This window comes from Gracilinanus agilis, chromosome 4, assembly GCF_016433145.1.
Source record: "Gracilinanus agilis isolate LMUSP501 chromosome 4, AgileGrace, whole genome shotgun sequence".
Lineage (NCBI taxonomy): Eukaryota > Metazoa > Chordata > Mammalia > Didelphimorphia > Didelphidae > Gracilinanus > Gracilinanus agilis.
In genome coordinates this window covers 326,374,198-326,397,432 of record NC_058133.1, presented here as the reverse complement: position 1 = coordinate 326,397,432, position 23,235 = coordinate 326,374,198, and the positions used below count along the sequence as shown (strand labels likewise).

At 34.7% G+C, this 23,235-nt stretch overlaps 1 protein-coding gene across 29 annotated transcripts in view; it reads left to right on the top strand.

The window, feature by feature from the left end:
- SNAP91 (synaptosome associated protein 91) overlaps positions 1-23,235 on the top strand; it is a 145,465-nt gene that overhangs the window by 25,865 nt on the left and 96,365 nt on the right. The gene's annotated exons all lie outside the window — the stretch shown is intronic.

The window sequence follows — 23,235 nt, the reverse complement described above, 5'->3', positions numbered from 1 at the left end:
TATATATATATATATATATATATATATATATATATATATAACCAGTAAAAATGCTGGTCAACTCCAGGAGTGGGGAGGGAAGATAGGAGGAAATCATGTAACCATGGGAAAAAAATTTAAAAATAAAATTAAAAAAACCATATTCTCTACAGAACGTGTGGGCCCATGCTCAATATCACTTATTAAAAAGTCTGTCTCTTATTATATCCTCATTGATTATTTCCTTATTTTTATATAGATTCATATCAAAAATACTTTGATAAATTAATAAGTTGTCTAAGGTGAGAGGGATTTAACTCTTACCCTTCCCAGATGAGGAAATATAAATGAAGTAATAAGGTATTAACAAGAGATCTGATACCTTTACAAAATCTGCACACCTATCTTTTATGAACTTGAAGGGGCTTTAAATAACTAAATCCTGGAGACTATATGCAATAAAAGACGGAAAGTTTAGAGTTGGTCTAAAGACAGTTAGCTGTCAGGGAAAATCCCCTCAAGAGATGAAGAGCTGGTTTTCTGTATCCCAGTCTTTGTTAGACTGATCCCAACTTCAAAGAGTATCCAGAGCTTAACTATTTCAAGTCTCCAGAGGCTTGACCAGTTTGTTTGCTCTTCCAATAACCAGGGTCCCTTTAATTCCATTAGATAAAAAGTGTGCTGGTTTCCTAAAAGGATCACTTGTTATTAATACCTCATTACAACATTTACACTTCATCATCTGTCATTATAATCTTGTGACCAAATCAACTGAGCTGAAATATCAGATATCCATTTACACTTTATAATAGACAATATTGGTCAGTAGTTCTTCATACAGTCAATTGTGTCTTTCTAAAGGAACTAATACATTCTATGAGTAATGATAGATTTGTTTGGAAAGAGCAGCATGGAGTTTCTTTTGCCTTACATGTCTGTCTAAATGTCCTATAAACATTGTGCAGTGTTTAGACACTGACACTTTTTAAATATTTAGATTACTGAATTATTTTCTAGTGCTATGTGGCAATGCCCAAGTCTTTCTTTGAGCTGCTTAGTAGGAGGAAAACTACGAACTCGGGAATGAAATAGAAGAGAAATAATGAAAAAAAGTTGGAAGTTTAATAATCAATTACCCTCACATTACACAGCTAATTAGAATGACCAGTACTATGGTTACTAATGTGGTTAAAGTTTCAGGCACAGATAGTGGTTTAAGCATGGATGGAAAAAAAGTTAATGTGATCTAGTGAACTCTACAGTTCTAATGTTTGGAGACCTAATTGGTATAGATGAGAGAGAAGTGCAGCTTTAAAAAAAAAAAAGTCTTTATGGTCTTACTATTATTGTGAGAAGGCTTAGGAATTTGTTCATTGTTATTTAGGCTGTTTAAAGCAGTTAGCATCTGCTTTAAAAGCTTTGAGTAGCATAGGTTTCTGCTTTTATCTCTGGGAACTCTTTGCCTATGAATAGTAGTCTATTAAGAATTGAGTGAATGAGTAGATTTTTTTTGTTTGTTTTTTGAATAGGAGAAATTGCTTTGCTTCATAATAGGTGCTTAATAATCCTAGATTTAATTAGGATTCTTTCTTCTAAAAGATTTGTTAGCATTATTCACTAAACCTTTTTCCTCTCTTTGAAATACTGGAGTGAAACTAGTAGATATTGATAATGATGTGAAAGTTCTATGGATATTTTTCATGTGAATTATAGGTGTTTAGGAAGGTATATCCAGTTATTTTCTGCGGAAGACAGAAAACAAGCTTAGCTGTAGCCTCAGACATTTAAATTAGAAAGTTGTTGATAGAGTTGGTACTCATTAGAGTAGGCATAAATACGATGGGGATCAATTTTCATTCATTCTAGTCAGTGCTGATATGTCCTCTCAAAATTCTAATTCCTCTCCCAAAAGTTATGATGCCATTACTCTTCTACCTACCCTAGTTCAAAAGAACATATTGAATCCCATTTCCCATTTCCTCTTTCCTTATACCATCTTTACCAAGGGGAAAAGTTTTTCTTGCTCAGGTATTGTACCCACTATGTTATGTAATGCTTATTTGTGTATGCATGTGTATGTGCATGTGCATGGCAGGCAGATTCTTAAATGTATTGTAGCATGGAAGATGCTCTCATTTTTCTGGGGACATAATAGTAATATTGTAAAGATCAAAAGAACCTGTCAAGCACAATCAAAAAAGGAAAAGTCCCAGGAATGTCACAACCAAATTAAAATTTCCGCATCAAAGAAAAAAATTCTACAAGTAACAAGGTACTGCAATCAGAGTCACACAAGGCAAATTCTACAAAAAGCAATATCCAAGAAAACAAGATTCTAAAAGGCAAAAGAAAGAAACTTAAAATCTAGAACAATTTGTTTTGCAAAGCAGAAAATTTTAATAGAATTATTTTTTTCAAGCAGTCCTTATGGAAAAGACAAAACTGAATAGGAACTTTGAAATACAAATATAAGAATACAAAGAAACTTAGAAAGATGAATGTATTTAAGCACTTAGAAGGAACTATATATTGATGTATAGTGCTAATATATTAATATTGAGAAGAAAAGAGCCTCTTCAAAATTGAAGATTTCAAAGGAATTAAATTTAAAAAAAAAAAAAAAAGAAAACCAGAAATCCCAAAAGTGATTGAGCCTATTCTGAGGATTTGAAAGGAGAGAGATGACAAAAGAAAGAATACATACACTAGTATAGAAAGGAGAAAAAAGGAGGTAGAACTTTGTAATTCTTATAATTGGAGGTCTAGAGAAAACTATACAATTCTGAGGAAAAGGATGGAGAATGAGGATCAGATGACCTTTACTCTTCTCTTGAAATGGATCAATAGGGGCTGAATACACACAAAATATGATATATGTAAGTACATCATGTTTAATAAGAAAACAAATGAGGCTATTGGGAGCATGATGCCTCAGAGGAAATAATTACAAGTAACAGACTTCCTGCTTGTACAAGATTTGGGGAGACAGAGAAGAAAAGAATGAACCAAAGATGATGACTTAAATCAGAGGTGTCAAATAAGCTGTTGGACAATCCTGAGTGGGCAGAACCATTTTAAAATGTAATTGGGAAATATTTAACAAAAAAAAATTAATAAACATAGGTAATGTATTTTAAAACTAAGTCAGTATGTTTCCTACAGAGATACTTAGGTAGAGATTAGTGGTCCCTATTTATATTTGAATTTGATAACATTGACTTAGATTGCCTCAGGTAGTTGGTGAATGGCAGAAGAAACTATGGTATATAAATATTAATATGCCATAAGTGTAAGGATGGAGGGTCGAATTTGGTGGGGACAGAATATTGCAAGAGAGGACCATGAGAGAAGAAAAACAGCTGGGGACAGCAGAGGATTTGGGGAAGAATTCCAAAGGACCAGGTCTTCGGTTTGGGGAGCTCAAGGGGAGTAGATAGAGGCAATGAATGAGCTCTGAGCTAACTGAGGGCGATCCTGAGAATTTCTTCATCTGGAATTGAAATCTTGACACCTGTTCTTTGCCGGCAGACTTATTCTCAAGTCCGAGACCATATCATCCTGTCCTTTTGGGGATTTCTGGACTCCATCTGGGAGCAAATTCCCAAAACCCCACTTCCAGTCCTTGCGTTACAGAGAGACCCTAATCAACTGAACTATAGATATAGTTTATAGATTAGATATAGAATTAGAGGGAAGGCGAAGCTTGGGTTGGAGACTGGATTGGCTCCCCAAGTAAAGGACCTTGGATTAGAGATTAGGGCAACCTACTTCCTCTGACCACCACCCTTATCAATCACCCTGATACTCTTATTAAATACCTTTGAAAGTCAAATAGCATTCCAAGTTTATTGAGGAACAAGAAGGGAAGGAGATACCACTATTTTGCCTAGCAGAATCCATCTTTGAGCCAGACCCCCCCCAACCCGTGGTGCTGTCGACCAGATTAAGGGGAGGCTTATGTGAACCCTGGTTCTGACCAACACCAAACAGGGTCACCCCATACCCCTTCCTTTGTGGAAGCCTTCCATTCAACGTTTGAGGGCCGGCATGCTTTCCCTGATCACCCACCATCAGAGGGAAACCCCCTTCAAGTGACTCCTAGTATTAGTGGTCTTATGGGGAAAACAGGGGAGTTAACTTAAATATTATATGTGGGTTCAGAAGGGGGAGTAGGAGACAGTAATGGACAATAGGTGGGGACTTAACAAGCCAGGGAAACTGGGTTTAGCTGTTTGGAAATGACAGTTGACAGAAGTGACAGGCCTTAACTGTCACCCTGCTCCACCCAGCCTGGGATAAACTTAGAGTATAATAAATACACACACTATGGGAACTTTAAAGTACGAAGAAAACTAAAAGGGAAACAGTTTAATTGTTTTTCGAGAGGATAGGAGAGGGGGTGAGGTGAAACTATGTCTAACTGCCCAGGACTGGAGTCAAAAGGGTAAGTTCCTTAGCCAACCTAGCTTCTGACAGGTTGACACGTTGGCTAAGGACCTGAGTAAGAATCGTTCATTTTGGGTTTGGGTTCTCACAACTGATCCAGAGATGTCTTCAGGATACCAGGAACCAACTCCTCCACAGCCAATGATCCAAAAGTAACCAGGCAGGGAAAGATGTTTGCAAACTGTCCACCAGAACACAGGCCTCTTCCCTACTCAGAGTTGACTTGCAGGATGATATCTTCAGCTTTTACCACCTTCACCAATCTCCAAGATCCCAGGTCAAGTAGGGACTGCTGGTTGCACATCTGCTCCAAACCCCTCTCAAAACAGCAATGTCTGTTGCTTAGCTCTCTCCTCTCTACCCCTGCATTCAATTCAGAATGTCCATGACTTCCAGCAAAGGCTTTCCCTAATATGCTTTTAAAAATCTGCCTTTATACTTTTAAAGTCTATACCTATTACAGTGGCTCCATAAGAGTGGGAAGAGAGAGTTATCACACTGACCCATCTCTCCTCCTTCCATCTGGGCCACTAATACATATGAAATGGTGAAAGAAGGAGTCTTACCAAATTCTTTTTATGATACAAATATGGTACTGATTCCCAAGCCAGGAAGACCAAAAACAGAGATGGAAAACTATAGACCAATATCCTTAATGAATATAGATGCAAAAATATTAAATAAAATACTAGCTAAAAGGCTACAGCAAGTTATCACAAGTATTATTCACTATGACTAGGTGCGATTTATATCAGAAATGCTAGGATGGCTTAATATTAGGAAAACCATCCACATAATTGACCACATCAACAACCAAACTAATAGAAATCACATGATTATCCTGATTATCCCAATAGATGCAGAAAAAGCCCTTGACAAAATGCAACACCCATTCCTATTGAAAATACTAGAAAATATAGGAATAAAAGGCCCCTTCCTCAAAATAATAAACAGTATTTACTTAAAACTATCATTAAGTGTCATCTGCAATGGGGATAAGTTAGATGCCTTCCCAATAAGATAAGGAGTGAAGCAGGGATGCCCATCATCACCACTACTATTTAATATTGTACTAGAAATACCAGCAGTAGCATGATGGTATACCTAGAGAATCTGAGAAATTCAACTAAAAAGCTAGTAGAAATATTCAATAACTCTAACAAAGTTGCAGGGTACAAAATAAACTCACATAAATCATCAGCATATATGTTTTCAGCAAAGCTCAGCAGCAAAAATTAGAAAGAAAAACTCCATTTAAAATCCCTCTAGACGAGATAAAATACCTGGGAGTCTACTTGCTGAGACAAATTCAGGAATTATATAAACATAATTACAAAACACCCTTCACACAAATAAAACTAGATCTAAACAATTGGAAAAACATCAATTGCTCATGGGTAGGACAAGCTAATATAATAAAAATGATAATCCAACGAAATTAATTTACTTATTCAGTAACATACCTATTAAACTACTAGAAAAACTTTTTTATAGAAGTAGAAAAAATTATTACAAAGTTCATCTGGAAGAACAAAAGATCAAAAATATCAAGGGAACTGATTAAAAAAATGTGGAGGGAGGCCTAGCATTACCAGATCTCAAACTATACTATAAAGCAGTGATCATCAAAACTATATGGTACTAGACTTAGAGATTGAAGGGTGGATCAATGGATTAGACTTGGGGTAAATGATAGAAGCAAGATAGTGTTTGATAAACCCAAAGATCCCAGCTTTGGGGACAAGAACCCACTATTTGACAAAAACTGCTGAGAATTGGAAAACAGTATGGGAGAAATTAGGTTTAGATCAACATCTTACACCCTATACCAAGATTAACTCGGAGTGGGTAAATGACTTAAATATAAAGAGGGAAATCATAAACAAATTAGACGAACATAAAATAGTATACCTGTCATATCTATGGGAAAAGAAGAAATTTAAGACCAAGCAGGAGACAGAGAACACTACAGAATGTAAAATAAATGATTTTTATTATATTAAATTGAAACATTTCTGTACAAACAAAACCAATGCAACCAAAATTAGAATGGAAGCAACAAATTGGGGGAAAATTTTTGTAACAAAAACATCTGACAAAGGTCTCATTTCTCAAATTTATAAGGAGGTAAATTAATTGTACAAAAAATTAAGTCATTCCCCCATTGACAAATGGTCAAGGGACATGAATAGAGTTTTCAGATAAAGAAATCAAAACTATCAATAAACACATGAAAAAGGATTCTAAATCTCTCTTAATTAGAGAAACACAAATCAAAATAATGCTGAGATAACACCGCACACCTAGCAGATTGCCCAATATAACAGCAAAGGAAAGTAATAAATGTTGGAGGTGTTGTGACAAAATCGGGACACTAATGCATTGCTGGTAGAGTTGTGAATTAATCCAGCCATTCTGGAAGGCAATATGAAATTATGCACAAAGAGCTTTAAAAGAATGCATACCCTTTGATCCAGCAATACCACTACTAGTTTTGAACCTCAAAGAAATAATAAGGAAAAAATACTTGTACAAAAATATTCATAGTTGCACTCTTTGTGGTGGCAAAAAACTGGAAAATTAGGGGATGACCTTTGATTGGGGAATGGCTGAATAAATTGTGGTATCTGATGGTGATGGAATACTATTGTGCTATAAGGATTGATGATCTGGAGGTTTTCCATGTGAACTGGGAGAACCTCAATGAACCAATGCAGAGTGAAATGAGCAGAACCAGAAGAATATTGTATGCAGAAAGTAAAATATTGTGGGAAAATGTAGCAAGGCAACAAGCCAAGACACTCCTGAAGGATTTATATGAAAGAATGCTATCCACATTGAGAGAAAGAACTATGGGAGAAGAAATGCAAAAGCAAAATATATGACCTCATTTATCACATGTATATAGGTATGTGATTTGGGGCCTACATTTTTAAAAAATCACTCTATAGCAAAAATGAATAATATAGAAATAAGTATCAAGTGATGACACTTGTAAGATCCAGTGAAATTGCTTGTCGGCTCTGGGACAGGGGAGGGAAGAGAGGACAAAGAAGATGAATCATGGAAACATGGAAAAATATTTTTAAATAATCTTTTCAGGGAATCCTAGGTAGCATGAACTGATGCAGAGTAAAGTGAGAAGAAGCAAGAGAAGAATTTATACAAGCACAACAATATTGTAAGGAAAAAAAACTTGGAAAGGTTTAAGAACAATCAAAACAGGCAGAAGTGATGGATACAAGGCATAGAAAATTACATTGTTGGACATAGCCACTTTGTGAATTGGTTTTATTTAACTCTGCTTATTTGTTAGAAGATCTTTCCTACCCCACCCCCATTTTTTTTTAATTAAAGTGGGCTGGGGAAGGGGAAGTTGATTTAAATTAAAAAGACTGTCGTAATACTTTAAAATACATAGAAGAAAATAGAAAGAAGTACTAACAAGTACAACAGTTGTGGAAGTAATGTGTAGAATTTACTGCATACTTTGAAAAAACAAGTGTAGGTAAGAGGTTCATGTTTTCATGTGGGATCCTGTTTTTATATTGTTTCCTTCAATTACATGTAAAAACAGTTTTTAACATTCTTTTCAAAATTTTTTTGAGTTCCAAATTCTCTCCCTTCTTCCCACCCTCATTCCCCCACACCCAGACAATAAGCAGTCTAATATAGTTTACATGTGCAATCACATGGAAGAAATCTCAAGTAAGGAGGAGGTGGAAAGGAAGGGAGGGCAAGAAAGAAAGAAGGGAGGAAAGGAAATATAGTATATTTCAGTCTCATTCAGACTTATCAATTCTTTCTCTGAAGGCAGATGGCATTTTTCATCAGTTGTGGGATTGCCTTGGATCACTGCATTGTTGAGCATAACTAGGTTGTTTACAGTTATTCATCAAAAAAATATTGTTATGGACAATATTCCTCTGCTTCTGCTCACTTTACTTGGTACTAGTTCATGTTTCCAGGTTTTTCTGAAATTATCCTTCTCATCATTTCTTATAGCATAGTGGTTTTCCTTCACAATCATATATCACAACTTGTTCAACCATTCCCCAAATGATGGACAACCCCTCAATTTCCAAATCTTTGCTTCTACAAAATGAACTGCAATAAATATTTTTGTACAAACAGGTCCTTTTCCCTTTTAGGGGATCTCTTTAGGATGCAAACCTATTAGTAGTATTGCTGGATCAAAGAATATACACAGTTTTAGAGCCCTTTGGGCAAAGTGGAATCCTATTTTTGAGTGATACCTCTGGAAATTCTCTTGGCAAATGTTTTGAGCAAATAATGTATGTATTTAGTCTAATCCAATAAATACTCATTTATTTAAAAAAGAAACCTTACCTTCTATCTGATTATCAGTACAATGTATTGGTACCAATGCAGAAGAGCAGTAAATGCTAGGCAATGGGCATTAAGTGGTTTGCCCAAAGTCACACAGCTAAGAAGTGTTTGGGGCCATATTTGAACCCATGACTTTCTGTTTCTAGGCTCTCAATCCACTAAACCTAGCTGTAGCTCCCCTAAAATAGACATTAATTTAGCACTTACTATGTGCCAGGCACTATGTTAAGCAATGGCTATACAATTAATAAAAAGGGAGGATAGTTCCTGCCCTCAAAGAATTTACACTAAAGGGGGAGACAACACACAAAAGGAGGCAGGCAAGGTAGGGAGGCAGCATGAGGGACCCAGTGCTGGAGCATTTTGTTCAGTTTCTGCCCTCAATAAAGGAAGTCATTAGGAGGAGTTTAGTATCCAACCCTCCAATCACAGGGGAGAAGGTACTGAGGGAGGTGGTGTTAATCAAGGCACTTAGCAACATAGTGATGAATTTAGAAATGATGAGCTTTTCCTTAGTAAGGAATCTCTTTCCTTGTAATTTAAACCAGGCAAAGCAACAAATGGAAAGTGGAGGAAATTGAATAATAAATACAAAACAAGAAAATTTAAAATGTTTTAAAGAACAATTCATATCTTTCCTCTCAAGTGTGTGTGTAGATACATATATGAGCAACTAGGGGATACAGTAGAGTACCAAGCCTGGAGTCAGGAAGTCTTATTTCCCTAAGTTCAAATCTGTCCCCAGACTCTTCCACCTATGTGACCCTGGGTTAGTCATTTATCCTTGTTTGCCTTTGTTTTCTTATTTGTAAAATGAGCTAGAGAAGGAAATAGCAAACCACTCTAGTATATTTGCCAGGAAAACCCCAAGTGGAGTCACAAATTGGTGGACACAACTGAAAAGGGCAACAACAAATAGGTGTATTGATTTTGGAGATGTAATGGAGAAAGAAAATTCTCCATTATCTAACATCATTTTTTAATAACTTTGGATTTTTATTCCACTAAAGTTTCAACTGAAAGAGTAACTGAATAGAATGATTTTTTTCTTTTTAAAGTTTCACCTTCCTTTTACCTTTTTGCCTTTGCCAAAGCACTCTCAAAATTAAATAACTCAGAAAAAAAGGAGAACTAATGCGTAAATTTCATAAATAGCCCCCAATAATCTTATTTTAATACATATATATGTATGTATAGATCTGTGACATATATATGTGTATACATTCACATGTGTGTGTTCAGTTGTTTTTCAGTCATCTCAATACACATAAATGTGTATATTTCTAATCTGTTTTTAATCTTCTAAAATGATTTCTTTTGGGTAGATAAGTATAGTAGTAGTAATGTGATCACTGGGTCAAAAAGTTTGAACACTTTAGTAATTCATAATTCTAAATTGTTTCCCAAAACATTTGGATCAATTAATATCTCCACCAACAATGTATTATTGATGTGCTTGTCTTTTCCCAGCCCATCCAACAATGACTTTAATGAATAATTTTTGGATAATTTGTATTGTAACCTGTATAATAATATAACCTATTTGCCAACATTTTTAAATCATTATTCATTGCTGATATTTTTTTATGGTTTGCTTGTTTTGCTTTATCTTAACCTCCTTTGTTTGGATATCAGGACCAAATTTGTCTCAAAAAAGAATTGCTGTAGAGTTCTTTCTCTATTATGGAAAATACTTTTTGGAATTTTGGTATTAATTGTTATTTAAACATTTGATAGAATTTGCCCTTAAATTTATCTGGTCTAAGAGTCTGTCCCCCTTTTACTTTAATTTAATATCTTCATTGGTGGTATATTCACCTTTTTATCTTTAATGCTAGTGATTTTATTTTCTTCTCCCTTTTTTATTAGATTAACCAGTGGTTTATCAATTCTATTAATTTTTTTTGCAAAACCAACTCCTAGATTTATTTCTTAATTAAATAATTTTCTTAGCATTGAGTTTTACTAATACTTAATTAAATACTTTAATTTTTAGAATTTCTTAATTATTAGCAGGGGATTTTTAATTTTCTCTTTTTCTAGTTATGTAGATTTTATTCCCAATTCATTCTTTATTTTACTTAATATAAGCATTTAGAGATATAAATTTTCCTCTGATTACTGCTTTTGCTATATCCCATGTTTGGGATATAGCTATGTTATCCCATTATTGTCATTCTCTTTAATAAAAATATTTATTGTTTCAGTAATTTGTTCCTTAATCCACTCATTCTTTAAGATTAAGTTATTCATCTCTAATAAACATTTTTACTTTTTGTTTCCATGACCCTTATTATATGCAATTTTTATTACATTATGGTCTAAAAAGGTTTCATTTAATATTTCTACTTTTCTATATTTAACTATAATATTTTTATTGCTTAAATATATGGTCAATTTTTGTGAAGATGCCGCATACCACTGAGAAGAAAAAAATATTCTTTTCTGTTCCCGTTCAGTTCTTTCAAGAATCAAGAATCAGTGGATTCTTTTAATTTCAATTTTACCCTCCAATTATAGAACTTCTGGGTGATATTTCTTTATTTCTTGGAGTCCTAAACTCTTTTTTCTGAACATAGATTTCCAGAAATCTAACTACTATTGTATCGTCTATTATTCTTATTTTTGATTGTTTGTGAGGGGTATTAGGAGGGCAAGGAAGCTTCATGTCCTATTCTGCCATCTCCCCACCTCTCTTTGACTTTCAAGATTTTTTGTTTTGATGTGGTGACAGCTTTCTGTTGCTGTAAAATGTTATCAGAATTAAAATAATGATAATAATAATAATACATATTAATAAAAATATTTAAACATAAAAATAAATAAAGCAATATAAAAGGAACTGTACTTAGTAGTACTTTTGTAAATAATTCATGTCACTTGGCCTGAGTGAAAATTACCTGTGAATTAGTGATCATGCTGCCATCATTTTAAACAATGAAATAATATCAAATTTGATTACAAATGTAATGTCTTCTGAAGTGAAAGATGACACTCGCTTTACTTCAGTGGAACCTCTAGTTGATAAGATGCCTTTGGTAGAGAATGAAAGCACTATAGAATTTGGTTGGTCTGACAATCTTACTAGGAAAATCATTTGTTCTAATAGGGCATTGCAGAATTGAGAAATTACATTTCAGAGGAAATTTTAGAACAAAAAAGAGAATGATCTTGTAAATTTGAGATGCTGATATAAATGACACATTATGAAAGGGAAATAACATTTTGTTTAACTACTGAATAATGACAGAATTGAAGGGATTTGGAGCAGCAAGCAAGTAGAGGTGGGAATTAAATGAACTACACTGACTCCATCTTGTGACTGCCCTTATTTTGTTTTGTTTTGTTTTGTTGTTTAAAACCCTTACCTCCATCCTCCAAGGCAGAAGAATGGCTGCTCTTATATAATTCTTACTCATGAGATTATGAATGGCTAATGACTTCCCTAAAACCATTGTGGGTAGAAGTACACATGGACTATCACAATTCCCAATCCAGCATTCTTTTCATTAGACAATGCCTTCAGTTTATGCTTAAATGAAAATTCACCCTACTTAGAAGGGAGACCATGTGGATAAGGGTTGAGGGAAATTAACTTGCCCATGTTCTATAATTATACTATTTTGAATGATGAAATAGTTAGCATGGTGAAATGGAGAGTATTTTGGATTAGGACTTAAGATCTAAGTTCAAATTCAGGTCTTACTGTTTACCACTTTTTTTTACCTTGGACAGGTAGTCTTTCCAGGTTTTAGTTTCTCTATCAAGCAATATGCATTTATTGTATACTTTCTATATGATGGGCCCTGCCTAGATGTTGGAAACACAAAGTTCAAAATAAAAGTCCTTCAAAGAGCTTATATTCCATCATAAGAGACAAAATGTAACAAAATAAGTGTGGAAATTAATATTGAATTGAGATTTTTTTGAGAAATGTTACCCTTTTGATCCCTAAGAATGGTTTGATCTTTAACTCAGTCTCTTTGTCCAGGCTGTGAAACTGGGTTGGAGCCCCCTTTCTTTTGTCTGTATCTTTTCCAGGAATGGTGGCAACCTGCTCCTTATTTTTCTGTAAACAAGGACTCTTTCAGATGATGAAAGTAGACCTTGCTGCCATGATGGTCCAGCCACATGGTCCAGGAGCAAAGGGTGTGTTGTCTTCCTCCTGACACCTGTTTCTTCCTGTGAAGTGATGAGGGGAGGAATTGTGGTCTCTGTAGCTCTTCTTCCTAGCTGCTTAGTTGCTCCAACTTTGCTGTTTCCCTGACTCAAGTTCTGTAGCATCTGTTTTGACAATGAGAGTCCATTGATTAGTTAGATTTTTCTCACGTGACAAATTAATAAATTAACATTTTAAAACTAAAAACAGCCTCCAGAGAATTGCATTTGTTACATAAGGAAATACAAACCATATACAATGTAATTTTGGGTAGAAAAAGTACAAGAAAAGCACTTCTTAGGAAAAGACCCTCATATAAGCTGTGGCTCAAGTTGAACTAAAAAGAAATAAAAATAATATTAAAAATAATAACCCTGCAGATTCTAATAGGAAAGGTTGAAGAGAGAATCCTTTCTGGACATGGGAAGAAGTTTGTGCAAAAGTACAGAAACATAAGATTGAATGTCATATATGAGAAACCATCAAAAAGGCCAATTTGGCTGGACTGCAAATCCAGTGAAATAAATCTGGAAAGTGACATTGGAATTAATTGGTGAAAAGCTTTAAGACAAAATACATGTGTTGATATTTTATTCTAGTGGTAAATAGGGAGCTTGAGCTGGAAAGTGGCATGTCAGAAACTATTCTTGAGGAGAATCACTTTGGTATCTAGAGAAGGATAGATTGAAGAGGGGAGAGATTTGAGACCAGGAGTCCAGTAGATTATTGCATTTGCCCAGTGAGAAGTCACGATGTCTGAACTAAGATGTGATGGGTGGATAAGAGGATCAGTGTGTGAGATGTGGATGTAGAAACAAGAAGATTTATTAAGAGATTGGAGTTGTGAGATGAAGAAGAGTCTAAAGTTACAAGTTATCCCTGACAGAAATAGTTAAATTCAGAAGAATGGTGAGCTCTGATCTATAAAATTAGGGGATCAAATTAAACACACCTTTTAACTTATAATTTTATGATTCAGATTCACCATTTATAAGGGGGTCATTGGAATGGGTGAGCATCTTAGTAGATAAAAATAAAATAAAATATAGACAAAAACAGTTATTCCTATAATATTTTTGGAATTACTTAAACCTTATTATTTACTTTTATGGCATTGCCTCATCTGTCATTTAACAAGCATTTATTAAACAACTCAATGCTAGATAGAGACACAAGGGGATACAAAGGAAAAAAAAATGAAAAGTCTTGCCCTTAAAAAGCCTGTGTTCCATCAGGGAGACAAGTACATGTATAAGTACATATTCATGTCTGCTGTAGAATTGGGGAAGGATATGAAGAATGGTCTGAATCTGAATGGACTTCTGGGATTTATAAATTTTTTGTTATCTCCTGAGTGGGAAGAGAGCCCATGAAAAAGTGGAGGAATACTTACCGAGAGGTGTGAAGGTGGCCCTTCTCCCAGCTAAGAGGGTCAGTAGTGTCCCACCAGCAGTTGTAGTGAGATTGGTAATTCTACTTCCTTCAAACCTCTGACTCTGGAAAGACTGTAGAAAAGAAAGTTAAAGGAGAAGTAGTAAAGTATAATACATAAAAACATATAAACACATTCATATATGCATATATGTATTTCTGTGTATATGAATATGTATATGTACGTATATTTGAAGCAAGCATTGACTTAGGTGGAGTGTGAGGATAAAACTAGTTTCAGGCAATGTGCTACTAGAACTGATGGATCCCTATCTCCTTTTCCATTCTTGCTTCAGCTGGGTATAGCTAGTACCCATTTCTAAACCCATTATTATATACTGTTAATGACTGCATCTGACTGATTTAAGCTTATTTCTCATAAATGCTTATGATTGACCTTTTCCCTTTATTTCCTTGTGTCACTAGGTGTGTGGCATAAGGATACAGTGCAGCTTTGGGAGCCGAAAGTTGAGAACGACTTTTAGTATGAAAGCACTGTGATCCTAAACTATGCCCCCCACTCCCAGCCCATTTTTAAAGGCTTTTCTTTCTCTGAGGGTATAATCATGAACCATTCATATATTTTATAACTGTACTCCCAAGAGCAAAATTACTGTAAACCTGAGGTTTTTCATTAGATTGCTCCAGACTGTGAGCTTAACCTGTGGCGACACCTAGTGTTTTGCAAAGTTACAAGGGCACCAAGGTAAGGTGGACCTTCCTCAAGTGTTATATGTTATGTAATCTAAAAATTTACGAATGAAATTTTAATTTTGCTTTGGGAATTTTTTGAAAATCTTACCTCTTGACATAAGTGGAGATACTCCTAGGGTAACAAAAATCATATAGTATGATGTTTTAGAAAAGACTTATTACCCTCCTGTCTTAGACCTAATAAAACATTGCTTTGTATGTATCATAATTTGTATTAATTCATCTTTTAGATTCTAAATTCCATAAGAGTATAGGCAACATCTTACATAGATTTCATTGAAAAATAGTCCTAAGTTAGGAAGCATAAAGAAATTGATGTTATTTTAATCAAATATGACAATTTAAAGTATCTCTGTATATTTTAAGCCATAATGTGGAGATAAATTACATGTGACAAAAAGAAGAAAAGTCACCAAATTCACATTAACATTATTAGAAAAAACTGTAGAAAGCTAGATAGGAATCCCTTTCTTATTAGTATATGAGAAGCTGCCTACAATTTTTCTATTTAGTTTCTGATGGGCTTCCTATTTTGGATTTCTCTTTGTCCTTCAGGTGTAATACTTTAAGAGGAAGTGCATTATCATGTAAACAATAAGTGATAAACGAAACCACATAAAAATTGACTGCATGTTATTTTGGATGTGCTATAAAAGTATTCAGTAATACAATAATAAATGAAATGCTTCTTAGACGTAGTAGTAGTAATGTAAGGAATTAAATTTTATGGTTGGACTAAATATATGAGAATTGGAAGATAATACTGTGGTTGCTGATTTTAAAATTAATACAGCCAAAGTCAAAATGACTTTTAGCAGCTTTTATTTACAAAAAAAGTGGAGAAAGTGAAAGTAGAGAAATGTAAAAGAGGGTAGAGTAAGAAATCTAGCTTATCACCCTAATGTTGCTCCAGCCCCAAGCTCAACCCACGCAGGGCTTATTAACCCCTCAGCAGGAGGACTTAGTGGTGAATTAAGCAAGGATTCAACCAATGTGGCCTCCTCTAAGAAGGGGAGGCCTCTCTGGAACTAATCTCTCCAGAAGCCAGGAAAGGAGGGTCAGCTTTTCACTCACCCAAGCCGAAACTCCAAAGGGAGAAGATCCAGGAGTAGTCTTACCAGAAGCAGTCCAAGATCCAAAGTCCAAGGTCCAAGTAGCTCCAAGCCTCAGTCCCAGTTCCAGATCTTCTAACCTGAAAATTCAGGAAGAAGACTCCTTGCACAGGAAGTTCATCTTTTATAGGCCTTTTTTTTACATCCCTTTCTGTCCCTTCCTCCACTTTACAGGAAATAATTGCAGTCTTTAAATTTGCCTAGCACTGCCCAAGGGGTGGTCAGTCGCTTCTGGATTTGCACCCACTTTAGTAAGTGGCTTGTGGACCTCCCCTAATTAGTGTTAAGTAGGGGTGTCTATGCTTTTGGTTGATTAAGTTTAAAAGTAGGCAAGGGAAGAGTCAATCCCATCTTCACAATCACCCCTGTAATCCTTTGAGAGATTAGTCTCCCCAAGGGATCATTTAAACATAACTATCTTATACCTCTAAAAATCTTCTAACATACAATATTACACTTTTCTAAGAGGAAAACTATAATAGCTAGAGATAAGGGGGAAATAGAAGAGAGAGAAAAAGAAAGAACAAAACCAATATTTGCTAGGTGCATTGACAAAAAGAAAAGCAATTATGAAGCAGTCCCCTTTGGCATAAGAATGTACATTCAGAATAAATATGTTTAACCCTCTTCAGTTCAGTCAATTTTCATCCCAAAATTCATTCTTAATCTTCTGATGCAGTGGAGGTTTCTTTATGGCACTTTCTCCAAACAATTCATTTTTTAGATCTAAGGAGTTAGTGAGCTTTTTTCCCTGAAATTTTTCTCAAAAGAATTTTTTTTAATCTTGGATTTTATGAAAATTATACAATCCTCCCTGAGGAGGGTGTTAACCAACAACCAGGTCAACTCCTCAGGATACATGGTTGAGTTATGAGGTGTATAAATTGTGTCAAAACAAAGTCAAAATCATAAAAAAGGAAAAACAAATAGAAGAAAAATTAAACTTTGGGAGAAAAGATAATGAGTTCAGTTTGAGAAATGTTAAGTTTAAGAATTGTGACATGTCTGATAAGCATGTGAGATGGAAGAGTGAAATTCAGGGAAAAGATTAGGGCTCAATAAATAGACCTGAGAAATACATGCAGAGAAATGATTGTTGAAGCCATGGGTGTTAATGACATCACTAAGTGAAATAATATAGATGGATAGGAGAAGCCGGCCCAGGACAAAGCCTTGGGGGACACTCACAGTTAATGAGCATTATGTGGATGAGTATCTGGCAAAGAAAACTGAGAAGGAATAGACAGGTAGGAGAACTAGGAAAGATGTGTCATATAAATCTAGAGAAAAGAGGGTGATCAGCAGTGTCAGAGGCTACAGAAAGGTCAATAGGCATGAGAATTGTGAAAAGACCAAGATTTGGAGAGTGAAGTTGCATTTGAATGATGATGTCAGAAGCCAGACTATAGAGAATTAAGAAGAAAGAGAGGAAAAGAAGTGGAGGCACTAAACATATACTTCCTTCTCGGGGAGTTTAGCAAGTAAATGGAGTAGAGATACAAGACAATAGCTAGCAAGGAGCATTAGTTTGAGAGTTTTTTGAGGATGGAAACATGGATATATTTGTAAGTAGTAAGGAAGTAGGCAGTAGACAGAAGGAGAATGATGGTCAGTGGATGATAAAGGAGACAATTTGCAAGAGCAGACAGGATAGAAAAGAATCCTTTGTGCATTTAGAGGAAATTTTCTTGGCAAAATGAAGGACATGTGATACAGGAGTAAAGGAGAAAGTGGCAGAAGGCTTAGTGTCATAAGATGAAGAGAGGAAAAGAAAGAATTCTTGGATAATGGCTTTAATTTTTTCAGTGAAATATGAGGAAATGTTCTCAACTGAGGGGCTGGGGCAGAAATAGGGGTCCATGGGCTAATTGTGAAAGGACAAAAGGTTTGGAAGGAAAAAGCCACTTTAGTGAGTGGGATAGCAAGTCAGTTAGGCAGGTATAAAACAATTGTCTCTTTGTAAAAGCCCATTTAAGATTATTTAGCATATATTTGTAGTAGACCCAGTCAACATAGTTTTGTGACTTTACTCCAGTTTTATTCATTCAGCAGTGATCTTAAAGAATAAAGGCAATGGATTCTTGACAGGGCAAAATCTTCAATAAGATATAGGAACAATGAACAAGGGGTAGGGTCCTTAGGTACATATAAACTGACTGCTTTGGAGTTTGTGTAAATCGAGGGAATGCCTTGAGTGTTTTTAAGTGAACTGATTTATGTGGAGTTTGATGGTCTGAGAAATGGATTGCTTTAAAAAGGTCTTTGTAAAAGTCTTTAGGCAAAGACCGGATGGCAAGTTTTTGGGGATATAGAATATTACAATAGCTCCCTAAGCTGTCTCCCTTCTTCAATTCTTACCCTCTCCAGTCCATCTTCCACACAAGTGCCAAAGTCATTTTCCAGTCTTACCACTTCTCTATTCAGTAAACTCCAGTAGTTGGCTACTGCCTCTAAGATAAAATATGAAATCTCCATGTTAGTTTTTTAAAGCCCTTCAAATCCTGGCCCCAAACTTTCTTCTCAGTCTTATTGTACTCAACTTACCTTCCTATATTCTGTGATAAAGCCAGAACTTGTCTTCTCTATTCTTTATACATACCTTTCTGTCTCTAATTTCTGTTCTTTTGCCTTGGCTAGACACTGGGCCCAGAATGAATTTCCTCCTCTCCTCCAGGTCATAGAACCCCTCTGCCTAGCCCCTCCTTATAGATGAAGGAAACCTTACCTGATCCTACCAATTGCTAGTATTTCTACCTCACCCCTCCCATCACCCCACTGACATCTATTTGACTACCTTTTATATTTATTCAGCATATCTATATCTGTAACCATAGACTGTTAGAATGTAAGCTTCTTCAGAGCAGAAAAGAATGTCATACTTAGCGTTTATATCCTTAGCACCTGTGGCACTGCTATGCACATAGTATGGCACACAGTAGGTGTTTAATAAATGTGTATTTGTTGATCAATATTGCATAAGGATTTCCACTTCTACTGCATATTTTTTTAGATGTCTTTTGAGTTCCCTTTTAGATTATGTGACTGGAGGGCACCTCTGTACTTCTGAGAAACTCGAAGCCCTTATGTATTTAGCCTCTTTTCAAGACTAATTTCTCAACACTCAAGGAGGGCTGGGTGGGGAGTGTATTTACTAAATATTTATAAGAAGAAATATAAATGATTACTGAAATTAATATAACACTTTTAGATTTATGAAGTACTTTACATAGTTCTCATTTATCTTCACAACAGCTTTGAGGAAAATACTGTTGGTATTATCTCCATTTGAAAGGTGATAAAACTGAACTTGGGACTTGTCCTAAGTCAGATTAGGCTAATTAATGTCAGTGACATCATTTATACCCAGATTTCTCTCAACTTCATATCCTCCCATGTTTCCTCACAATTATGGAAACTTAGCACATATTTAATTCAATTGAACAAGATAAATTATAAGGTGTGGTGAAATTTTTTAAAGTCTTAACCTATCTTTGTTAAATTTGATGAAATTAAGTACAAAGAAGTTGAAATACAGACCCAATGTTGCTGTGCTGCCTATATATAATCTTTGGTAGCTTATAGGTTGAGATACTTAGATTGACATAGTTGAAACTTCATTTAAAATAGTGTTTGCCTCTTTTCATAAAATGAAATATACTTTGTATATCTTAATAACTTGCTAAAAATTTAATTTGAAAAAGCATTCAGAAAATAGCATTCAGAGTTGTATGTGGTTCTTTTTTATGTGACTGTTAAAATCTTTAGTTTATAAATTAGCATATTATATTAGACACTACACTTTCTACCAACTCTACAATAAATTCCTTAGCTGATTATTTAGTAGAAATTAATAGTGCTTTACCTCTTCACTATGTTAAAATGGAAATAAGAAAAATTAAGTCATACCCCTTCTTCACTCTGGCAAAGTCAAAGGCCATTTGTCTGTAGGAGAAAACCTTTTCATTCAAGTATCTACTATAACGTCTTATAAAGGTAGATATATCATAGCCTGTAAAAAAACAAAAACAAAAAAATACAAAAATTTATTTTATAGGAAACCTTTAGCTGTACTTTTGTTCACTAAGGGAAAAAACGTTATCATCTAACTATATTCAAATTAGCTTCATATGAAATCTTGTGAAGAATAAAAATGTAATCATGAATTTTTAAAAGTATTTTTCCTAAAAGAATAAAGGATCTTTCTATAGATCTAAATCATTATTCCATTTAAAGATGTAAAAGGTTCTTAAGAGTCATAAATAAGACAATTTTGGATCAAGTGCAAAAAACTATAAAAATCCAGCCTCAAGCTAATCATAATTGTTTACTTATTTTCTTAAGTAATCCATTACAAAAATACTCTTACCATGAGAACCACTCTTGTCCAAAAAATTGCTGAGATTGAATAATGTATTTCTAGAGGCCAAATACTGAATAAATCTCTGAAAAAGAAAGTCATAATTAAATGCTCTGTTCCTCTGAAGCTTGAGTGAAACTAAGCATACTCGTCATAAGCATGGACACAGATATGGAAAGATGATGTTCATTATACTGAAATGTCTTTCCAATTCCAATCCCCCTCCCATGGCAACTCCCACCCATTATTACCAAAAATTTTCCCCTTCCCCTTCAAGGACTAGTTCAAATGACATTTTCCTAGGAAATCTTCCCTGGTCTATCAGTTAGGTAATGGTTGTTAATTACTGGCCTAGATCTAAAATCATATAAAACCATATAACTGTACTCTAAATTGACAGGAATCTGAATGCATTGTGCAGTGTCTTACAAAATAATTCAAATACTAAAGGTAATGGTAATCCTAATGTATTTTGCCTTAATCTTACAAATGTTTGGAGTATTATGTTCACTTCTAAGGGCCAGATTTTAGGAAAGACAGTGATGAATTGGATCAAATCCAGAGCAGGGTAACCAAGATTATAAAAGGACCAAGCTAGTTGTATCTACACCATTGGAAGCAGGATGATTATCCTGATGATCAGAAAACTTGGAGGCAAAAATCATAGCATCTTCAGATATTTGAAGGACAATAAATAATGAGTTAAACTTGTTCTGCTTGTTACCAGAGGGCAGAACTAAGAAAAATGGGTGGAACTTGTGAGGAAATTTCAGCTGAAATAAGAAGAAAGCATTTAGCAATTAGAGCTGTCTCAAAGAAAAATGGACAAACTTGGAGTTTAAGGGATTCCCTAACGTGTAGATGTTTAATAGATACTGGATGACTATTTGCTGGGGATGTTGTAGAGATTACTATTCAGATTGAGTTAGATGATGTAAAAGAAAAGAAATTTGGGCTCTAGGCATTAGACTGCTACTGACTGGGTCACTTAGGCCACTTAGCCTCTATGTCTGAGGCTTGGTGGGGTTTTGTTTGTTTTAGCAAAACAAGGTTGCTAACTAGATGCTAACTTTATGTTTTACTTCCTTATTACATTCCACCCTTTTGAACAAACCAATATTCATTTTGAAAAAATGTTTTGGTATTTATTCACCAATAAACTTAAATTCCCTTTATCATATTACTATTCTAATATTCTTACCCAAAATAACAAACTTCCTACTCTCAATACCTTATCTTAGTCCTACATTATCTTACTCTAAGGAATTTAACTAGAGAAAGGAATGGGATTGACAATAAACAATTACAAAAATAAAATCAAAATGCAAACATTTGCAAAAATAAAACCAGCAAGAAAATTTGAAAATACAACTACAAAATGCAAAGTATAAAGGAATGAAATAAAAATCCAAAAATTTAAAATGCAAATATAAAACTTTTGCAAAAACAGTTTGTAAAAATTTCTGTGATGCTAAGGGAATACACAAAACATCTTATCTTAAAAAAATAGTATAACAATGTAGAAAAATAGAAAAATTACAAAAAAATACAATGTAGCATAAGCTTTTATAAAAAACAAATCTGGTTAAAAAATAAATTTATGCAAAACGCATTCAAAAAAATCTAAGCCGAACAATACAGTGTAATGAGGGAAGAAGGGGGTTGCAAACAGGTAAAAGAGAGGATTTTGCAAAGAGAGGTTTGCTGGACATGACCATGCTGTGGAATTGATGATATTGAGTTCCAGAACGTGGGGAACAGATAAAAGTGAGCACCAGCAGTTACTGGGGTCTCTCTTTGACCTTCCTGTTGCTGAGAGGGTCTTGGACTAGAACTTTCTCTACCTGAGGAGGTTTTCGTTTCCTATTGCCTGAACAACTCTGGTGTTCCTGTTTGGAGAAATCCTTCACTCTTTAAGATCCAACATTGTTTCCTGTCTGCTGAGAAAGTGTTCCCAGCTGCTCTGAAGATCTGTGACCGGCAAGCCAGTTCAACTGCCAGTGATGGGAAGGCCTGAAGCCACCTTAGGCCTAACCCTGCTAGGGTTGAACCCTACCATAATGGGTTCACCCTAAACTACTCTGAAGATACTGTATATCTTCTTACCAAAGTAATTTGGGAGGATTAATAGTGTCAGGTAGTCAGATAGCCTGGGGAAATTTAGACAGACAGAATAAGGCTTAGGGACCTTGGAAGAAAAACAAAGAAATCTCCATGGTGGTATTAGTACTGATGATGTTGAATCCAATGAAGTCTCACCATAGTGTATGTAGCTGGACTTATTCCATGTACTAATATCAGGTAAATGTTGAGAGCCTTATTGTACAAATTATGTGAAAATCTTATACTAAAAACTATTGCTTAAATTGACCAGGCCAACTTGAAACTACTTGAAAGTATATTAGTAACATATGATTTAGACAATACACATTAGTGACAAAATCCTAAAGAAGTTTAATGTTTTATAAACATTTTGCTAAAATAAAGGTATGCAGGGCTTTTCTAAGAATTATCAGGTCAAATTAAAATAATAATAATAATAATAATAATCTCAAATCCTCCATGTTCTTCCTTCAGCTGTACCTATATATGAAGTATTGAGGGAGTTTTTGTTCTACCCTACCCTCTTGTCACACTTGCTCACTTTAATGGGGATTTTCTCAAGAATCCTGATAGCATTCATTTCA